This window comes from Dermacentor albipictus, chromosome 4 (genome assembly GCF_038994185.2).
Source record: "Dermacentor albipictus isolate Rhodes 1998 colony chromosome 4, USDA_Dalb.pri_finalv2, whole genome shotgun sequence".
NCBI classification, from domain to species: domain Eukaryota; kingdom Metazoa; phylum Arthropoda; class Arachnida; order Ixodida; family Ixodidae; genus Dermacentor; species Dermacentor albipictus.
The window spans coordinates 23,687,083-23,705,924 of record NC_091824.1 but is presented as its reverse complement, the minus strand read 5'-3'; the positions used below and the strand labels follow the sequence as shown (position 1 = coordinate 23,705,924).

General features: G+C 44.1%; 1 long non-coding RNA gene across 1 annotated transcript; it reads right to left on the bottom strand.

Moving 5' to 3' along the window:
• Positions 1–12,823: 12,823 nt before the first annotated feature.
• LOC135919234 (uncharacterized) lies at positions 12,824–17,906 on the bottom strand. The gene is made up of 2 exons (XR_010569927.1): positions 16,876–17,906; positions 12,824–12,964 (listed from the first exon to the last, which is right to left on the bottom strand). It is a non-coding gene; the product is annotated as an uncharacterized lncRNA (long non-coding RNA).
• Positions 17,907–18,842: the final 936 nt, after the last annotated feature.

Sequence of the window (18,842 nt, the reverse complement as noted above, 5' to 3'; positions counted from 1 at the left end):
ATCGTCACTGAACGAGATCGTTCTCGTGTGGGTATATTAAACGAGATTATTCTCGCATAGCTATGCTTGACGAGATAGTTCTCGCACGGCGATGCTCAACGATATCGTTCTCGTCTGTGTATGCTAAATGAAAATGTTCTCATTCAGCTATGCAAAATGACACTATTCATGTTTAGCTGCATTCTACGAGTGTTCACATTTGTTTTGAATGAGTTCTTTTGTTCATGCAATATTGTTGCTGAAGTTCCACACAGTAACACCTTCTGCCAAAATTGCAGCGATTAATTTCGATCACGTGAGTCAGCCGATGTGCCAGCTCAGAGACAAAGAGGACACTTTTTAGGGCCCACAATTAACACAAACCATCTTTATTTTGCATCCCGAAGCATGGTGGCCAGGTGCTTGTTCAGGTCCTTCAGCCTCCTTGCCTCCGTATCCACAGTGCTCGGCGTTTTTGAAACAGTGCTCGTATGCATTTGCACAAAAATGTAAACAAAGCAGCCAGCCCTGTTAGATTACAACAAGCCATTGGATCTGACATGCACAATAGGTAGCTCCACTGCATAACTGATTGGGCTGGTTCTTGCATGATATTGTGTGTAAAGCGTGAACATCTCACAGAGAAACAGGAAAAAGAGAAAACGGAGGCTGATGAGTTTTCTACCTACGTAAATTGATATTTCAAGATTAACCTCAGCAGTTGAAAGCAAGTTGTCATCCTCGCATTGTCTTGTTCTCGTCTCTGTTAAATGTTCGTGTTTCACAAACAACAGAAATGGCTGCAGAATTGCAATACAAGACCACAGAAATAGTCTAATACTTTTCCACAAGTATATTGCATTAAATGAACAAGTATAACCAGCATAATGCGTTGGCGGGCTAGTTGGTGCGAATCCATGAATACTTTGTTTAGCGCAAAACGACAGACACAAGAAAGACGACAGGACAAGGCGCTACTCTCAACTGACATCATTTTATTGCGTCACTCCTTTATAGACCGCTCAAACCAGAGGAACATGCGCAGTGAGCACCATGCGGTGGAGCCACCAACAACATCCGATCCAAAGAGCGCAGACAGAATCCAAAAAACCAAATTCAGCGCTGTACAAGGTTAAGGAACGCACACTAAAGCACTGTGACTCCAATGACTTAATGAAAAATGCTTCCGATAACTCTCGGGCGGTGGTGTCACGGCTCTTTTTCAAAATCGTGGTATCACGAAACATGGGTTTGCATTTGCATGTTTTACAATGCTGAGCCAAATGGGAACCTGTGCCTGTTGGTATGGGTCTCTCATGTTCTCTAAGGCGCTCGTTAACACAGCGGCCTGACTGCCCTACATACACTTAGCCACATGTCAAGGGAATCTTATAAACGACACCGACGCTGGATTCTACAAACTTCACGTGATTCTTTTCACAATCAGGTTTTTTACTTGTTTCAGAAATACGGCTGCACAACATTGGCAGTTTCTGAGGAGCGGAAAACACTACCGGAATTCGGTATTTAGGGGCGACATTCTTTAGATTGTGAGCCACTCTGTGGCAATACGACACAACTTCAGGCCTCTTCTTTTGTGTGATGCAGTTACTTTTGTGCCGCTTCCCTTTCAGTTTCTGAAGCAAAACTTCCGAGGCTGACGTCACCACCACACTCGGGTAACCAGCAGCCTGCAGCCTATTTAACTGTGCAATGAAACTCATGTTCGCAGAGTGATGACAAGATTTCATTAAGGAAGATTCTAAACACATCAAAGCAATGGCGCGTTTCACAGTCTTTGAGTGCGCAGACGCGTAAGGTAAAAGTTCCTTACGTGCGCGTGGCGAGTACATCCAAAAGGCGTGGCCTGTTTGTAAGGATAGCTGCAAATCTAAAAACTGGAGTTTACCGTCCCTAGATAGCTCATGTGTGAAAGTTAAACATTTGCCATTGTCATTGAACAGTGCTAAAATATCAGCTACCCTCACGGAGCATTCGTTGTTAGTCTGTTTTATCACAACAAGAAAATCGTCAACATATCTAAAAATTTGAACCGAGTCACTGTTTAAGGCAGTCTTAAGAGCGCGGTCGACAAAAGATTAAAAAAAATACTACAAAGACCAGGCGCCACACATGAACCAATACACACCATTTTTCTGGATAAAAAGGTTATTTTCGAGGATAAGAGTTGCACTTAAATAAAATTCAAGAAGGGACATGAAACTTTCCGAAGATAACCCGGTGGCATTGCGAAAATCTACCTCGCCACTTTCTTCGATGCACGTCATCACACTGCGAAATAGCTCATCATGTGGTATTGAATAGTAAAGATCTTCGACGTCAACAGAAAAAATGTCGGTGACTGAATGGTTGTCTTCCAGAAAAGAAACAACATCGAAAGAATCCTTTATGCCATACGGATCGTCAATAGTTAAATGCTTCAACTGTTTTTGCAAAAAGCGGCTAACCAAAACCTGCCAACAGTCGTTTTCACTGACTATTGTATGGAAAGGCACATCCGGTTTGTGCGTTTTTGCAGTGAAAAATACCTCTAAAGCAAGTACCTTACATTGTTTTACATCTTTCACAATCTTGGTGGGGCCTATATTTTCCAACAAAGAAATGACTTTGCGTTTTACCTTCTGAGCTTTCTCATTTGCCAGAATGAAGTTCTTGTTGACAGCCTCAATGGCTTTTTGGTTGAAGACAGCAGACGGAGCTATCACAAACCCGCTCTCTTTGTCACTCAGTAACAGCCGCAGTTCATTGTCTCTAAAGAAAGATACTGTCCTTTTGATCACAGCTGCCGAAGGTGGCGCGCTCCCGGTGGCGGTCCTACGAAGGCAGTCCACCCCATCGAGGAGGCACCGCTCCTGGTCCTCTAGTTCTGCTTTCCTTGCGATGCGCCTGTTCAAAGCCAGTAGCTCATGCGCAGGAATTCTTGGTTCCGTGCTGTACTACGGCCCATTCTTTAGCGATGCAGCAACTTCGTCAGGAAGCCTGACGTCACCGAGTACCTGGAAACCAGCGGTGACCGGTTGCGTTTTTTCCTTTCTGCACGGTAGTCTGGACCGGAGGAGTAGCAGCAGCTGTGTCCACCAGAATTCTGTAGTCTGAGTTGATAGACGTCTGTAGAAACGAAACTTCTTCTCGGCCACAATAGGTGCATCGCGCGAGTAGCACACAGCTCTCAACCAGTCGTACAGAAGGCGTACCTGCCGCCAAATTTCAGAACGAAGAATCCGACACATTCGCCGCACGTTACCGACGGAAGGCCTGATGTTCCCGAAGAGACTCGCCACGTCTTGAGGAACATATCCATTCTTCATGCAGAATGTAAGCATCCTTGCACGGCACACAGCAAAAGCTATGTGACTGACCAGAACAGCAGGATCAGGAGACAAATATCAGTGGGCCCTGATATTTATGTGTCTGTGTCATAGGCCTCACCAAGATTGTGAAAGATGTAAAACAATGTAAGGTACTTGCTTTAGAGGTTTTTTTCACTGCAAAAACGCACAAACCGGATGTGCCTTTCCGTACAATAGCCAGTGAAAACAACTGTTGGCAGGTTTTCGTTAGCCGCTTTTTGCAAAAACAGTTGAAGCATTTAACTATTGACGATCCTTATGGCATAAAGGATTCTTTCGATGTTGTTTCTTTTCTGGAAGACAACCATTCAGTAGCTGACATTTTTTCTGCTGACGTCGAAGATCTGTACTATTTTATGCCGCATGATGAGCTATTTCGCAGTGCGATGACGTGCATCGAAGAAAGTGGCGAGGTAGGTTTTCGCAATGCGACCGGGTTATCTTCGGAAAGTTTCATGTCCCTTCTTGAATTTCATTTAAGTGCAGCTCCTATCCTGTTCGAAAATAACCTTTTTATCCAGAAAAATGGTGTGTGTATTGGTTCATGTGTGGCGCCTGGTCTTTGTAGTATTTTTTTTTAATCTTTTGTCGACCGCGCTCTTAAGTGTGCCTTAAACAGTGACTCGGTTCGAATTTTTAGATATGTTGACGATTTTCTTGTTGTGATAAAATAGACTAACAACGAATGCTCCGTGAGGGTAGCTGATATTTTAACACTGTTCAATGACAATGGCAAAGGTTTAACTTTCACACATGAGCTACCTAGGGACGGTAAACTCCAGTTTTTAGATTTGCAGCTATCCTTACAAACAGGCCACGCCTTTTGGATGTACTCGCCACGCGCACGTAAGGAACTTTTACTTTACGCGTCTGCGCACTCAAAGACTGTGAAACGCGCCATTGCTTTGATGTGTTTAGAATCTTCCTTAATGAAATCTTGTCATCACTCTGCGAACATGAGTTTCATTGCACAGTTAAATAGGCTGCAGGCTGCTGGTTACCCGAGTGTGGTGGTGACGTCAGTCTCGGAAGTTTTGCTTCAGAAACTGAAAGGGAAGCGGCACAAAAGTAAATGCATCACACAAAAGAAGAGGCCTGAAGTTGTGCCGTATTGCCACAGAGTGGCTCACAATCTAAAGAATGTCGCCACTAAATACCGAATTCCGGTAGTGTTTTCCGCTCCTCAGAAACTGTCAATGTTGTGCAGCCGTATTTCTGAAACAAGTAAAAAAACCTGATTGTGAAAAGAATCACGTGAAGTTTGTAGAATCCAGCGTCGGTGTCGTTTATAAGATTCCCTTGACATGTGGCAAAGTGTATGTAGGGCAGTCAGGCCGCTGTGTTAACGAGCGCCTTAGAGAACATGAGAGACCCATACCAACAGGCACAGGTTCCCATTTGGCTCAGCATTGTAAACCATGCAAATGCAAACCCATGTTTCGTGATACCACGATTTTGAAAAAGAGCCATGACACCACCGCCCGAGAGTTATCGGAAGTATTTTTCATTAAGTCATTGGAGTCATAGTGCATTAGTGTGCCTTCCTTAACCTTGTATAGCGCTGAATTTGGTTTTTTTGATTCTGTCGCATGAGTGCGCTCTTTGGATCGGATGTTGTTGGTGGCTCCACCACATGGTGCTCACTGCGCATGTTCCTCTGGTTTGAGCGGTCTATAAAGGAGTGACGCAATAAAATGATGTCAGTTGAGAGTAGCGCCTTGTCCTGTCGTCTTTCTTCTGTCTGTCTTTTTGCGCTAAACAAAGTATTCATGATGTATAACCAGCTCATGCAAGTGAATACACAGATTTCACAGCTTTTTGCTACCGCAGTGCGGAATATGCAGATGGAAAACACTGCATAGATGCCAGTGCAGAATTGTTTACAGGAAAGATTAATGCACCTTTAATACCACTATAGAAACTAAATGACAGTTTTTGTTAGCATCTTAGAGCACTGAATATTAACAGCTTCTATTACATAACAATACAGGTGCTGTCTGGCCCTGCCCCCGATACTGCACTGGTCAAACAAAGGTGCAACTACGCCTTCTACAATGGCTTTTCGTATTATTGCGTCAGCTTTTTAAGGCTAATTTTAGCCCCTCCCCAGCCCCCCCCCCCCCCCAGTTATCTGGGAGCCGTTGCATCACAGTGACGACAGCTCAGACAAGAATCTGTTTGTACGACAAGGTTAATCTTCCTCTCTCGCTTACTTAAACCTCCCCCCACTTCACTAATTATGTGGCACAGCAACACAATTGTTATATGCCACCTCTTTAAAATGCCAAATTTATTGTACAGGCAGAAATAGCTTCGCTAACCGCAGCACTACTCAATATTCATTAAAAATAATATGTTACTCCTGAAGTAGTGCAACAACTACAGCTACCAAACCGGTTGTTTGCTGGTGTAAAATAATAATTTTTTTTTCTTTCTTTATTTGTTTCCATTGCTAAAATACAATGACGAGGGCTAAGATAAAAGCTGCAATGAGGCAGCTTGAGGTGCCCTTAGCCCCCGTGTTACATGGTGGCAGTGAGTAGCGCAATCAACCGTACTCAAAGAACATTACATATAAATAATACTTACAATCATCAATCAAGAGACTTTTCTATGATGGAACAAACAAACAAGGAACAAAGAAATGGGATAAGGACAAATAAAAGCAATGCAGATAGTAGGCACCACCACATTACATACACTTGGCAATACATAAATAATAGTTGAAATCGCGTACACTTGACGATGCATAATTGAAGGTGAAAAGAATCGATGGTCGATTATTATTGGAATTATTAAGTGAAAGAAAAGGACGAGCAAAAATTATGTCATTACAAACATTAACAAGACACACATGTGAATATAGGTGAGAAAGGAATTACGCTTGATTCATTATTTAGGAGAAGGTTCTGATAAGTAACGACAGTTCTGACCGTGTTATGTTAATGATGTCAATACCAGCGTCATGTAATGTATTAAGCAGTCTGGGTAATTTATTTTTCGTCATTTGCAAACCGTAGTTAGTTCTTGAAGGGGGTATAGACCAATATTCTCCGCGTCGGGTAATATAGGTAGCTGAATTTCTTTGCAGACAAGCAATTTCATTAAATACGCTGTTTTCAGAGTTTGAGTTTGAGTGCCATGTACGAAGGAGAGAGCGGTTGTATAGAGAGTAGATTGTAGGTATGTTGTATTGTTTAAAAAGGTGTTCACTGTGACTGTGATATGGCACATTTGCAATTATACGTACGATCTTTTTCTGTAGTAAGTGTATTTTCCTGAGGTTAGTTTCAGTTGTTGTGCCCCACACAAGGTGTGTGTAATTAATGTGTGATGCAAATAGTGAGTGATAAATTAATATTTTTACGGATGTTGGTAGACGATATCTGTTCTTGTTTAGCATTCCTGTGATACGGCTAAGCTTTTGTACTACAGAGTCTACTTGTCGATCCCAGTTTAACGTACTAGAGAAGTATGTACCTAATACTTTAATTTCATTTACTATTTCTATGCTCCCTTTGTTCATCTCTAAAGTGTGTCTTTGTGGAATCTTTGTGCCTTTCGCATAAAAGATTACGGCTTTTGTCTTATTTGAATTTAATTTTAGATAATTTTCTATAGACCATGAGGATATGTTCTGGAGAAACTCGTTTGCGCTGTTTATTAAACTAGTATAAGATGCCGATGAAATGAACACACTAGTGTCGTCTGCATATATGATAAATTTTGCCTTGGGATAGATCAGAACAATATCGTTTATGTATAAGTTAAAAAGTAGCGGTCCAAGAATGCTTCCTTGTGGGACTCCTGTTTTTATTTCTCCAGAAAACGATTTAAAGTTATTTATGTGCACATATTGCCGTCTTTTTTCTAAATATGACTTAATTAGCTGCAGTGGGAGGCCCCTGATACCATACGTATCAAGCTTTGTTAATAATAGGTTATGATTAATATGATCGAATGCCTGAGTAAAGTCTACAAATATTCCTATTGTCAGTTGCTTCCTTTCAAAATTTTTTTTTTGCAGTATATGGTCTTTCTGGTGTAGTAGTGCTAACTTACATTAGCTTACCGGCTAATGTAAAAACTACAATATTTTTATCGTCATATCAGCATTCATAGTAGCCATGCCATGTGTCGCATTCGCAGTTGTGCAAGCAACATGCATTGCCGATTTATCTGTTCTTGCCCTTTCGCTTCTCATTTGATATTGCTGGGCAAGCAGTCAAACTGGATAGTTAGACACTGGCTGTCACCTCCTTACCTTCCTTATGAATTGTGCGTTAAATGAGGATTTTCTCTTGGTGAAAGAGTTCTAGTTTGAGGCCTAAAGAAGCTCCATGGCAGTTTGCATTTAAGGAGTGTAAACATCCTCTGAAAACATGTACACGAGGAACACTGCAGAAAGAGCACTTTAAAAAAAGAACACGAGTGTATTTATCACCAAGGCCAACCCTTGTGTCTTCTCAAATGTTTATCAAGTCAAACTCAAAACTGATACTGCGGTGCAAGGTGTCCACAACATATTACCTTGTGAAAGCACAGTGGTGCCTGGATGTTGTGGGACCAGCTCGGACGTGGAGATCAGCACTGATCAGCAACACAGCAGTCTGCTTACAGCTTTTCTGCAGGCCCAGCCACACCTGCAATAAAACAAGTGAGCTTGGTACCACAAGAGTATTGTATTTTTTCGCGTAATGATCGCAATTTCTTGTAAAAAAAATGGTCGCAAATTCAAGTGAGTGATCATTATGCCGGTTAAATTTCCCGCAAAAAAAATTTTTTTCATCCCGCGTTTGCTGCGGGATGGCAACAGGTCAACAAATAGGTGGCTGCCACTGTATGTAGTGCGGGACACCGAAACAAAAGTGGCGGCCCGCGTAGCAAGCTGAACAGACCAAATGCGCCGAACGCGATTTTTTTTTCTCTCGAGTACATTACTTGCATTGAAAGTTTCTTCCATATCAGTAATGAATAATATCGTTAATATCGGTAAGTTTGTGGCAATAACGTCGCCATGTCCACTATGAGGGGGCAGAAACAGATGGGCACGCTTAGCTGCCAGTAACATAGAAAGACACGGCGGGCATGCTGCGGAAACTGCAGCATTTGTCTTCACTACTATCCTAATACAGCACGTTTCTGCTAAGGGTGGGCAAATATCTTAGCTGTTACAAGTGTCAGCGTATGGATAGGGTACACTTCTAACGTATCAATGTAAACGTGGCTGCTATCGTTGCCGCTCGTGATTTGTTGCGTGCCCACGAGTGCAGATGAGAAGAATCGAAAGGCATCTTTTTTGTTGTTGTTGACCACAACCATTACAAAGCCTACACAGAATAAAGGCAATTTTGGTTGTAGCTTTTTTGTCATGGAAGTGCGGAAGGTGATGAAAGGAATGAAAACGAGCATCTGCTTAAAAATGTCTGGGGCGTGCAAACCGCTTGGTTTATCTTGAGTTGTTCGCGTAGCATTCGACAGATGGCAAGCGCGATCATTAATAGCTAGACTTGGCACATGACATATCGCTGCAGCAAGTTAGGGGTGCAATCATTACACAGGAAATAAAAAAAATCGAATTTGGACAACAAAATTCAGGGCTGCGATCATTACGTGAGTGCGATCATTATGATAGTGAATACGGTAAATATAGAAAGTGACACTGTGAACAAAGCAATACTTAGTAGGTATGAAATGCTGATATTCGCCCGTAGAAAGCTTTAAGTAACAAAGCCTGCAAGATAAGAAAAATGCAATGTATGGGCCATCTGTACAAGAACATTAATCAAAGGTCCCTTCATTTTTTAGTCCCTTCTCCTCATGCATAGATGGCAGTCAGGTTAAGTAAACTGGTCCAGATTACCACATAGTGTAAGCAAAGGTGGTCACTTTGCGGGCCAATTATGACACCACAACACGACATGCATCCCTACAGTTGTTTTAATGTGTTCCGTAATGCTAGCCATCTTGTAGGCCCTGCAGTGTCAAAGCATCCATAACCCTAACAGCGTTACCCAGTAGGGATAACCAATAAGTGTCCATAGCAGCACAACTCAGCATATCTATCAGGCGGCTTTCGTTACACTTTAGAATTCTCCTCTTATGGCTTCATCCCAATTTTTGTCAATACAAGCTCTGCACAATCTGAATGCACCAGGGTACTATAAAAAATACCACATTTCCCTACCCAATCCCATGTTTAATATAAGACTGCAAAGTTCACTATCATGTGCAGAACAAACCAAATTGTTCTGGAATCAAGTAATCTTCCACTGCCTGTGAAAAAAAAGCATGCAAGAAAGAGTACGTAGAGCACAGGGGTGTTGATGGATATTAAATACCACTGTCGTGCAGTAGACACCACGTCGGCAAAACAGGCCAATGTATAAATGACTGGATCTGCAACCATGTTAACTGAATGCTCAGGTCATTTGGTGGTCGCTTGGTAGTGCAAAGCTCACTTGCATTATTTTGTTTGAAAACTATGCAACTGTGGCAATGTGTTACGAGCATAGGGCTGGCAAGATTTGTGAGCCTTTCCTTATATGTGTGACAGAGAATCTGCGAGTTGGCTCGCCCTCCAGTGGATTATCAGATAGCAAGACTGCTTATTTATCATTGTAAAACAAGTGTCATAGTAGCCACGCTCCTTTTCGCAGTTGTGTGAGCAACATACATTGTCGATTTATCTGTTCTTGCCCTTTCACCTCTCACTTTATATTGCTGTGCAAGCAATAAAGTTGGATGGCTGTTAGACTGTTATGCCCTGTCACCTCCTCACCTTTCTTATGAATTGTGGATTAAATAAGACTTTTTTCTTGGTGAAAGAGTGCTACTTTAAGGCATAAACAAGTTCCATGGCAGTTTGCAGTTAAGCATCCTCTGAAAACATGTACATGAGGAACACTGCAAGAAGAACGCTTAAAAAGAGAGAACACGAGTGTACTTATCACCAAGGCCAACCCTTATGTCTTAGCATATTTCTCAAAACTGATACTGAGGTGCTAGGTGTCTATATCATATTACCATGTCAATGAAGCAAAGCACAGTGGTGCCTGGATGTTGTGGGACCAGCTCGGATGCTAGGCTGCTGCGGGCGGCGAGAAAGTTCGTTGTCATGTGGATAACGTGTCTCTGCGCCTCGCTGAAATCCGTTATATCGTTCATAAGTCACGTCGTGGCAGTAGGGTCGGTGCCCTTCTTGACGCGGCCTGACATAAGTCACAGGGCCTCGGGGGTAAAAACGCGGCTGCTCTCGTTGTGGCCGAGCGTCATAAGTAGCGCCTCTGTCGTAGAGACGTGGCTGCTGTCGGGGCGCGAGTTTATAATCTTCGGTGCCCCTCGCCGCAGGATACAGGGAGAAGGATGCCACGTTTGGCTCGAAATCTGGTGGTAGGCGGAAGCTATGAGTGCCTGGATGTGTCAGTTGCGCGTGCAGGCTGAGTTCTTCCCGGACTATTTGTCGGATCGTTGATTCAAGATCAAGGGGCTGGTTGCTGTCCACGCTTGCAACTGTCGTTACATTGGCTAGCCTGCCAAACTTCGTCGTGATGCGCCTCGTTTTGAGCTGCTGGAAAGTACGACAGTGCCGAATGATGTCAGTGACGGAAGCCAGGTTGTCCTTTGCGATGAGGAAATTATAGACGTTTTCGGCAATTCCTTTCAGGATGTGCCCGACTTTACCTTCCTCAGACATTCCAGACTCCACCATCCTACACAGTTTTATTACCGCCTCAATATAGGTCATGCAAGTTTCGCCTGGCATTTGCGCACGTTGCAGTAGCGTCTGTTCTGCCCTTTTCTTTTTCGTCGCGGAGTCGCCGAATCGCTCTCTGATTTCGGAAACAAATCTTCCCCATGTTGTGAATGTTCCCTCGTTATTGTCGATCCACAGCAACCCAGTATCCGTTAGAAAGAACACGACTTTCAAAAGCTGAGAAGCGCTGTTCCACTTGTTGGCGGCACTCACCCGGTGATAATGGATGAGCCATTCCTCGACGTCTTCGTCCGATCTTCCGGCGAAGGGACGCGCGTCTCTCAGTTGCAGAATGGAACTTGTCGGTGCAGCTGTTGGAATGGGCCGTTGTTCGTCTGCGTCGTGGGACATATTCAACTCCGGTAGATACGGTGGGAGTCCAGCAATGCGACGGCTCCGTCGAAGAAGTTCTGGTTCAGCCTCCGTCTTCGGGTGTCGATTACCCCGCCCCTTCCACCACAACTGTTACGAAGAGTTGCGAAGAAAGGGTGTTATTTACAAGCGAGGGATGATGATCGTAGCGTGATAGTAGCGCAGCTCGGCCTCTCCAACTCTTCGTCTTCCCTTCTTTTCCCTTGGCCGTGCCTGTCGTATCTGTTACAATAGACATATACATATATATATATATATATATATATATATATATATATATATATATATATATATATATATATATATATATATGTATTTATATATATATGCATATATAGGAGGGGGGTTCTTCAAATTTCGGTCCGCAGGACCCGACGTAACATATGCAAAAGCGACGACGAACCTTTTGGACGACGCGTTTACTTGAAGTTTTCGGCGACAGCTATTTACGAACTCCAGTGGATAAAGTGGTGTTCCGTTGCAAAGTCAGCGGTAGGACGAAACAACTTAAAGAAGGTTCGACGGTGGTTATCTCAAAACTGCAAGGTGTTTCAAAATTCTTTCCAAAGGAATGCGTTATGGAAATTACTGGCTTGAATTAGTTAACTACCATATGTGCATCCAAGTAACTAGTTAACAAGTTGATTACGGAGTTTGTTCAATCATTCACGTATGTATTTTGTATTTTTGCGAATAGTGATGTCCGCTTCTTTGGAGCCATCCAGCTGGAAGTATATATGTTCTTTGTAACCCCAGGAATGCCAAAATTTGGGAATGGTAAAAGCAAAACACTTGGTATATACTAAGCGGGAAGCTTTAGGTCCCGTTAAGTGCTGAAACTCCTGAGGCAAACGTCCTGTCATCATGGTCACAGCAACAGCGATGAGAGGCGCGCGCCCGAATTATGGCCTTCGGTTAAACGCTTATTCGCAAGAGAAATTTTGTGAACGCAGGCCTTGGCCTTGAGTGACGACTCAAGGAGGCACGCGGCCATATTGCGCCGATATTGCTCATTTTACTTACACACAAGTGGAAGTACACTTTACTCCCCAAAAACGTGGCATCCAGATCTCCGCATCCGTGGCGGCTCACAGCGTCTCTGGCCCACCGGCATCATGAAACTCTTGGGAGATACAGTGCGTGACAAGAAGGCGGGTTTTATGAGCAAACTAGAGCCACAACGGCCACTAATAGAATTTCTTGAAGGAACCTGCTCGCGTAATAATTTTTGCTTGTTTTGCTTGTGGCTGCTTGTTTTGTGTGCACTATGTGAAGCTTCGGTTCTTCGCAGTCCATAGTTTCACTACTGCCCGCGTTTACAAATAGAACACGTAGATCTGACAAGTTGTGCAGAAATTGGGAGTCTTTTATTAAACCGAACAGCGGGGTCACAGCCAACTCGACACCTTTCTTCAGGGAGGACAGCGTGCCACCTCCAGAAGCACGAAGTGGATCATATTCTCGAACTTGAACTAGCCTCGTACTCCTGGTTACACAAAAACAGGGAAGAAAAAGAGATATCAGTACACTATTGTGGAATGCAGCGTCCCCACAATTCAAAGGATCGGTTCTGTGAAATGCCTACATTTACATCAGTGGGGAGAACTGCGGCGAATCATAATATTTAGAACAGAGACACTGTTACATCGGGTACGTGCCCTATCAATAAAACCAATACGCCCACGCATGCTATAATCAAATGCTATAAAGAGCTTTATATGATCCTACGGGGATCATTGACATACCTGATACGTATATAGGAACGTACGGATTTTATGCGCAAGCGTACATGCCCCGTCTGTGAAATGGGCGAGGCAAAGTCGCAGGCCGCCGAGCCGTGGAAAGGGAACCGAGTGCCGGAGGTGGAGAGGAGGAGCGCCAGCCGGGGAAAATGCTGTGCAGCTTGTAGCTGAGGGGGGTGGGAGGAGGTAGACGGAGCGTCGCAGAAGAGGAGCGTAGGCAGCGGTGCGCGGAGTTCACCTTGTCTGGCAGTTGCTACGGGCTCTGTGTGCGCTATGAATGCACCAGGTTTGCCTGTCGGTCGAGCGGTTGTGCGCCGAGCGAGAAGCACGGAACAGCAAGAGAAGCCATGGCAGGCAAAGCGCGAGTCGACCGACCCCGAAGTCGTCGGCAGGCGCCGGGCGTCGGGCACGAGCTGAACAAGACCGCTACGAGCCGCGGGATAGGCGGGTGCAGGATACTCCCTACAAACGCGCTAGGCGGCTTGCGGCAATGCAGGTATGGCAGGCAAGACTCCATAGCTTAGAAACTCAGCAACAGCACCCAAGCGTTCACCCGCAACTCGAGTAAAACCTCCCTTTTTATATGGGACCTCAGTATGTTAAACGGCAATATTAGATGGAATATTCAGAAAATATTAGAATATTTTCTATATGGTAATAACGTAAATTTTTCTATAATTTCAACTAGAGGGTTTCGCTACCACATAAATCACAAGTAGTTCACTAGATCTGCATATTATTAGTTCGTGTGTCCTCCCGCGTTCTTATGGCGTTATCTATTATGCGTTATGCTTGTAACTTTCCGAGGAATCACCGTTTTCTAAACCCAACAAGGCATTAAGTATTTGTGCACATACACAATTCTAGCGAAATGTTACATCTCTAGCGCAATATCTTGTTGAACATCAGGAATTTGCAATGTTGCAGAGCTAGCAGCTAAGAGGCCAATATCAGAAAGCTCTTTGAAGACAGAAACATGACGTTTCTAGAAATCCATGTACGACATCAGTACAGTCTTTGAGTACACTGGTTGGGGACCCAGTGCAATCATGCAACTATGTATGAGAGTCTATGCCTAATAGAATAGTGCATAGAGAAAATAGAAATTGAGAACTAGCAGTTGCGTGGAGCCCAGATTAAAAAAATGATAATAGCGTACCGACTAATGTTGCCGCAGCTCATTGAAAAATCGGAGTAGATTCTTTCTTGAAAAGAAGTAGAAAACAGTTGATCTCTTAAGCTGGCGAAAGAGGTATTTTAAATGAAGTCTTTACTGGCACGTCTCCCTTGCTTGCTGTCAGTTATATAATGTGACATCTGCAAAGCAGCAACACGATACAATGATGTGCAAAATTTTCGATTGGTCCATGGTTTAAAAATCGCCACAGCGCACATGAAATCTCAAATACCATGACTGTTAAATGAAGCGTTGTTACAACCTTCAAATAAGTTTCCGAAAAGCCTCAGACCACATGTTGCACTGAAAATTGAAGCGTTCAGTGTGTTTGAGTGATACTTAAGCCCAAAACAGAAAGGAAAAGTTTGTATTTCTCGATGTACATGAGGAGTAAAATACACCGAACTTTAGCAGTGATCTAGTGAAAATGTAGTTATCGAAAGCAGTAGAAAGAAAAAGTAGAAATTTAAAAAAAGTAACAGATTTCGCTATTGTTTTCCAGAAAGACGCCTGAAATTCGCATGTTCCGCAGATTTATCACTGCATAACTAAAAATTAAACATGAGCCACTTATATTGGTACTGACACTGATATTGACAGAATGGTTATAGCGTCAGTCAACAGAGACCCCCTGTCAAAGTTGGATTCACTGTAGTCACTACGTGATCTCATTTTCTAAGAACTGTTATCACTCTCTTCTGTTCGTTAATTATTGACCGTTTGGCCGACTAGTTTACACCGGCAATAGGGGAGGTATGGCTTTCTGGTAGTCAACGGCGGGGAACAACAAGAATTGGCTATAAAAAATATCGTTACAAAACAGTTTCGCCGCCCTTCTCCTTACGTGCATAGCGCTCACAGCAAAAAGAAAATACTTATTTTTTTAAAATCTTGCACTAGACTGATTGGACAATAAACATATCAACATGATTGTAATGTATGAGTGTCGATGAACATATTTGCGTATGCCCCTGTGTATGCGTCACGATGGAAACGTTACTGTACAGCGTGCACGACATTCAAGTATGTTGATTGTTTTGTCAGAAAGTAAAACAGGGCGACACGAAGCAGGTGAGTTAAAGCAACCACGCTTGGGGACTAAGAAAATCGCCACCTCTTTCTTGGCCGATGCGCGATTCTGTTCCACGGAGTTTGATGTTGCTGGAACACTCTGCGGCCATTGTCACCGAGACCTTTGGTGCAGCGTAATACGAATTACTGGTAGGGATGCGTCACTTGGGAGTAGGTTAGGCTGTCAGGTTCTTTATTGTTGTTCGTAGCGCGAATTAGCAGCAGAAGGACAGTGAAGTGGGCAAGTTGGAAGTAACCCAGTTTCGCGTGTTTGGGCAAGTGGAGGAAAATTCAAGAAAGAACACTAAGAAAGAGAACCCGAAAAGTGCTATCTAGGGACATAATTTTTTTTCAAGAAGTCGTGCTAAGGTACTGCAGCTTTGTTATAAGCAAAGATACTTGCTTAATAAGGGGTCATGAATTATGGAACGTGATGTTACGGCACAAATTTAGACGGGACGGAGCGAGACGCACAGGGCAAGCGTCGAACCTGTCTAAGCAAAATTATGCGTCGTTTGCACGCGCAAAAGATGCGAATGTGCTAGGTGACAGTGTGCGCAGATGCGACGTTTTTCTAACAACCGCGCAGCGACTGCTGTTTATGAATCGTTGTGAACTAAATGCCCCTTAACGTTCCACAATGCTTGCAACGAACTACCTATCTGATCTTGTTTTTTGAAGGTGACATGAACAACAACATCACGAGCCATAAATGAAAAGAGGTTCTTATCTTAGTAGGAATAAGAACGCCTGGTTGATGCGCCGGCCTTCAGGTTTTACAGTGACAAGAACTTCAGGTGTTTCACATGCGCGCTGATAACGATGCGTCATGACTCATGATCACGGACGTGTTGTCGCAGGACAGCGCGCGACAACAATGGCGAAAATCCTTCGTCAGTTGAGAACTAACTACATTTATTTTGAGAAGCGACCTGCTTTCTTCATCAGACAGTAATGCGAGGACGCGTCTACCCGATATAAACTTTGCCACTGTTTAAAGGTAAGCTGTGTACGACCCCCGTGTCACAGTCATTGTACCTATTGACGTGGCTGACGGGACACCACGAACGTTCCTGCCTGCTCTTGCTCTCAACTGTGTGCGCAAGGCGCTCACCGTTAATTCTAATGTCTACGACATCTCGCACGGCTTGATGAATGCGGCAGGGCACTAGAACATTGCAGTTGTATTTTCTAGGAAAAAGCTTGGCTGTTTGTTTGCGGCTGTTGACAGCCCGGACCGGCAACAGCGTCCGTGAATGCACCGTTAACCACATAAATGGGCATACAGCGACTGTGACTCGGGGTTATGTACGATGAACCCGAATGGGGCTGCCTTAACAAACACAATTTATCGCCTTTGTCTTTTCGAACCGCATCAGATGAATCCAAGGGAGCAGGTGCACTTGCCTCTGACACACCAGGTCCCTCCACAGGGCTTGCGACAACACTCAAGACCCCTGAGGGCGCACTGCCTCGGAGTACACCTGGAGATGGCGCAGTCGCTGACCTGTCCAGCCGTGGAAGGGCATCGGCTCAGCACAGGCGCGGAGACCGCGCACAGGAGCAGCAGAATGGTCAGGGATGTTGCGGCGTTGCAGTTCATGTCGGTGCGGCTTGCTGTGGCTCGGTCCTTTTGCGTCGGCTGGGCTCGTCTGCGAGTTTCTTGAAGCTACTTGTAAACTAGGGCCTCTTATAGGCATCAGAGCCTTATCAGTGCGTCGCATTGCCATGCAGGAGAGCGGTTCTGTTTGACAGTAAGAGGAATGCTACCCTCTGTGCGAAAGAAAAACAAACATTGCCTCGCACGGAGCCAAGCTGAGCGAACATAACTTTGACCATTGATTCGCGCTGCGCTGAACAGGTTTGTCTCTCGGGTCGGCCACGTGCGGATGAGTTGCCTTGTTTTGTTGAAATCTGTGCCAACCCCAAGAAGCCGGAAGGTTTGCTTCTTTTGTCGGTAGGGATGCAATACCCGTCACCGGTGGTGTCTGCCAGTTGCTCACCACAGGGAATACACAAGACGCCGTACACAGTGACGGTGAGGAGGAAATATGCTCTTGGCCGGAAGCCTCAGGCCTCTTACGCAATGGCCTTCAGTTTCACGGCAGGCGGCAATGAGCGACTGCGCCCGCGAAAACTGCTTGAGGAAAATGACGCCTTGTCGGAGTGGTTTCATAATTTAATTGCCTGGGTTCCGTGCCCCTTTCGCAACTCCAATCCGCAAGTTGTAGTGCACAGGCGCTCGCTACCTTTTAGTCTAGTTCTGGTGCTTTGCATACCGCTATATCGAGGAGGACTGCAAGTGGCTACGGCAGGTTTAACCTAAATGCAGAAGGTGAACAAACGCATATTTTGGGTACGTGTGTCAATAGAGCTGTGCCACGTGATCAGATGGTATGCGAACGCTCCTTCTATTATGCTTGTAACTGTGGAACCTAATTTTGTGGTTCCTGTGTCTTCGGTGCACATTCATCACATTGTGTGGCATCACCTGGTACTCTACATATCAGGCGCAAGTTGCTCAGGCAGGTCAACCTAAAGCCTGATGTACCAGATGGCCATAACAATTGGTTAAAGAACAACTACGCAAGAACATTACTGCAGTACCTGCATCCCACAGCGTTACTTGCTTATATTCAGTGCTTCTCTTGTTATTATTTTGGTCAGAAGCACACATGAAAGGGAGGGGGCGTCCACTACATCCCTCAGATGAAAGAATTCTGCAGAAGCTGAAGGAATTAGCACCAACTCGTCCAAGTTTCCTTTCTAGCTTAGGCATAAAATTGAAGCGCGATATTACGAAGGCGGTATTTTCTTCGTTATCAGTCCCAGATTGTGCGGCATGAACGACTCCTGAATTACAGATTGCTAAGAAAAAAGAAAGGCGGTGAATTTTATGACTGACATTTCTTTGTTGCCTCTATGTCATAGGTTTATAGTGTTGTAGTTTAAGGTTACTAGAGGAGAATATGGCGTTAGTACTGGCACATGCTACAGATAGGGCTATAAATTATCAAAGTGTAAGAAAAAAAGCATGAAAAACATGACTTTAAAAATGTAGCGGTACCGCTATTCTTTCAGCACGGTGTGATTTGTGTTATTTGAATGTTTTAAATGGTATAACAACTGCCACATGCCCGTCAACCGGCACATATATCCTTGCATTGTTCATCCATGAAATTCATGCGAAGGGTATGTATTTACCCAACTTTCGTTCATCATGCTTCAAACGTTCTCGTCGCTTGTTATTCAGGCATTAATAACGGGAGAACGGACCTTTTTATGCTGAAAACGTTGTCAGATATTCATGAAAAACTATTTCTAATTGTTGACAAAGATTCTTCTACGGGAGCAAATGTTGAGCGTATATACGA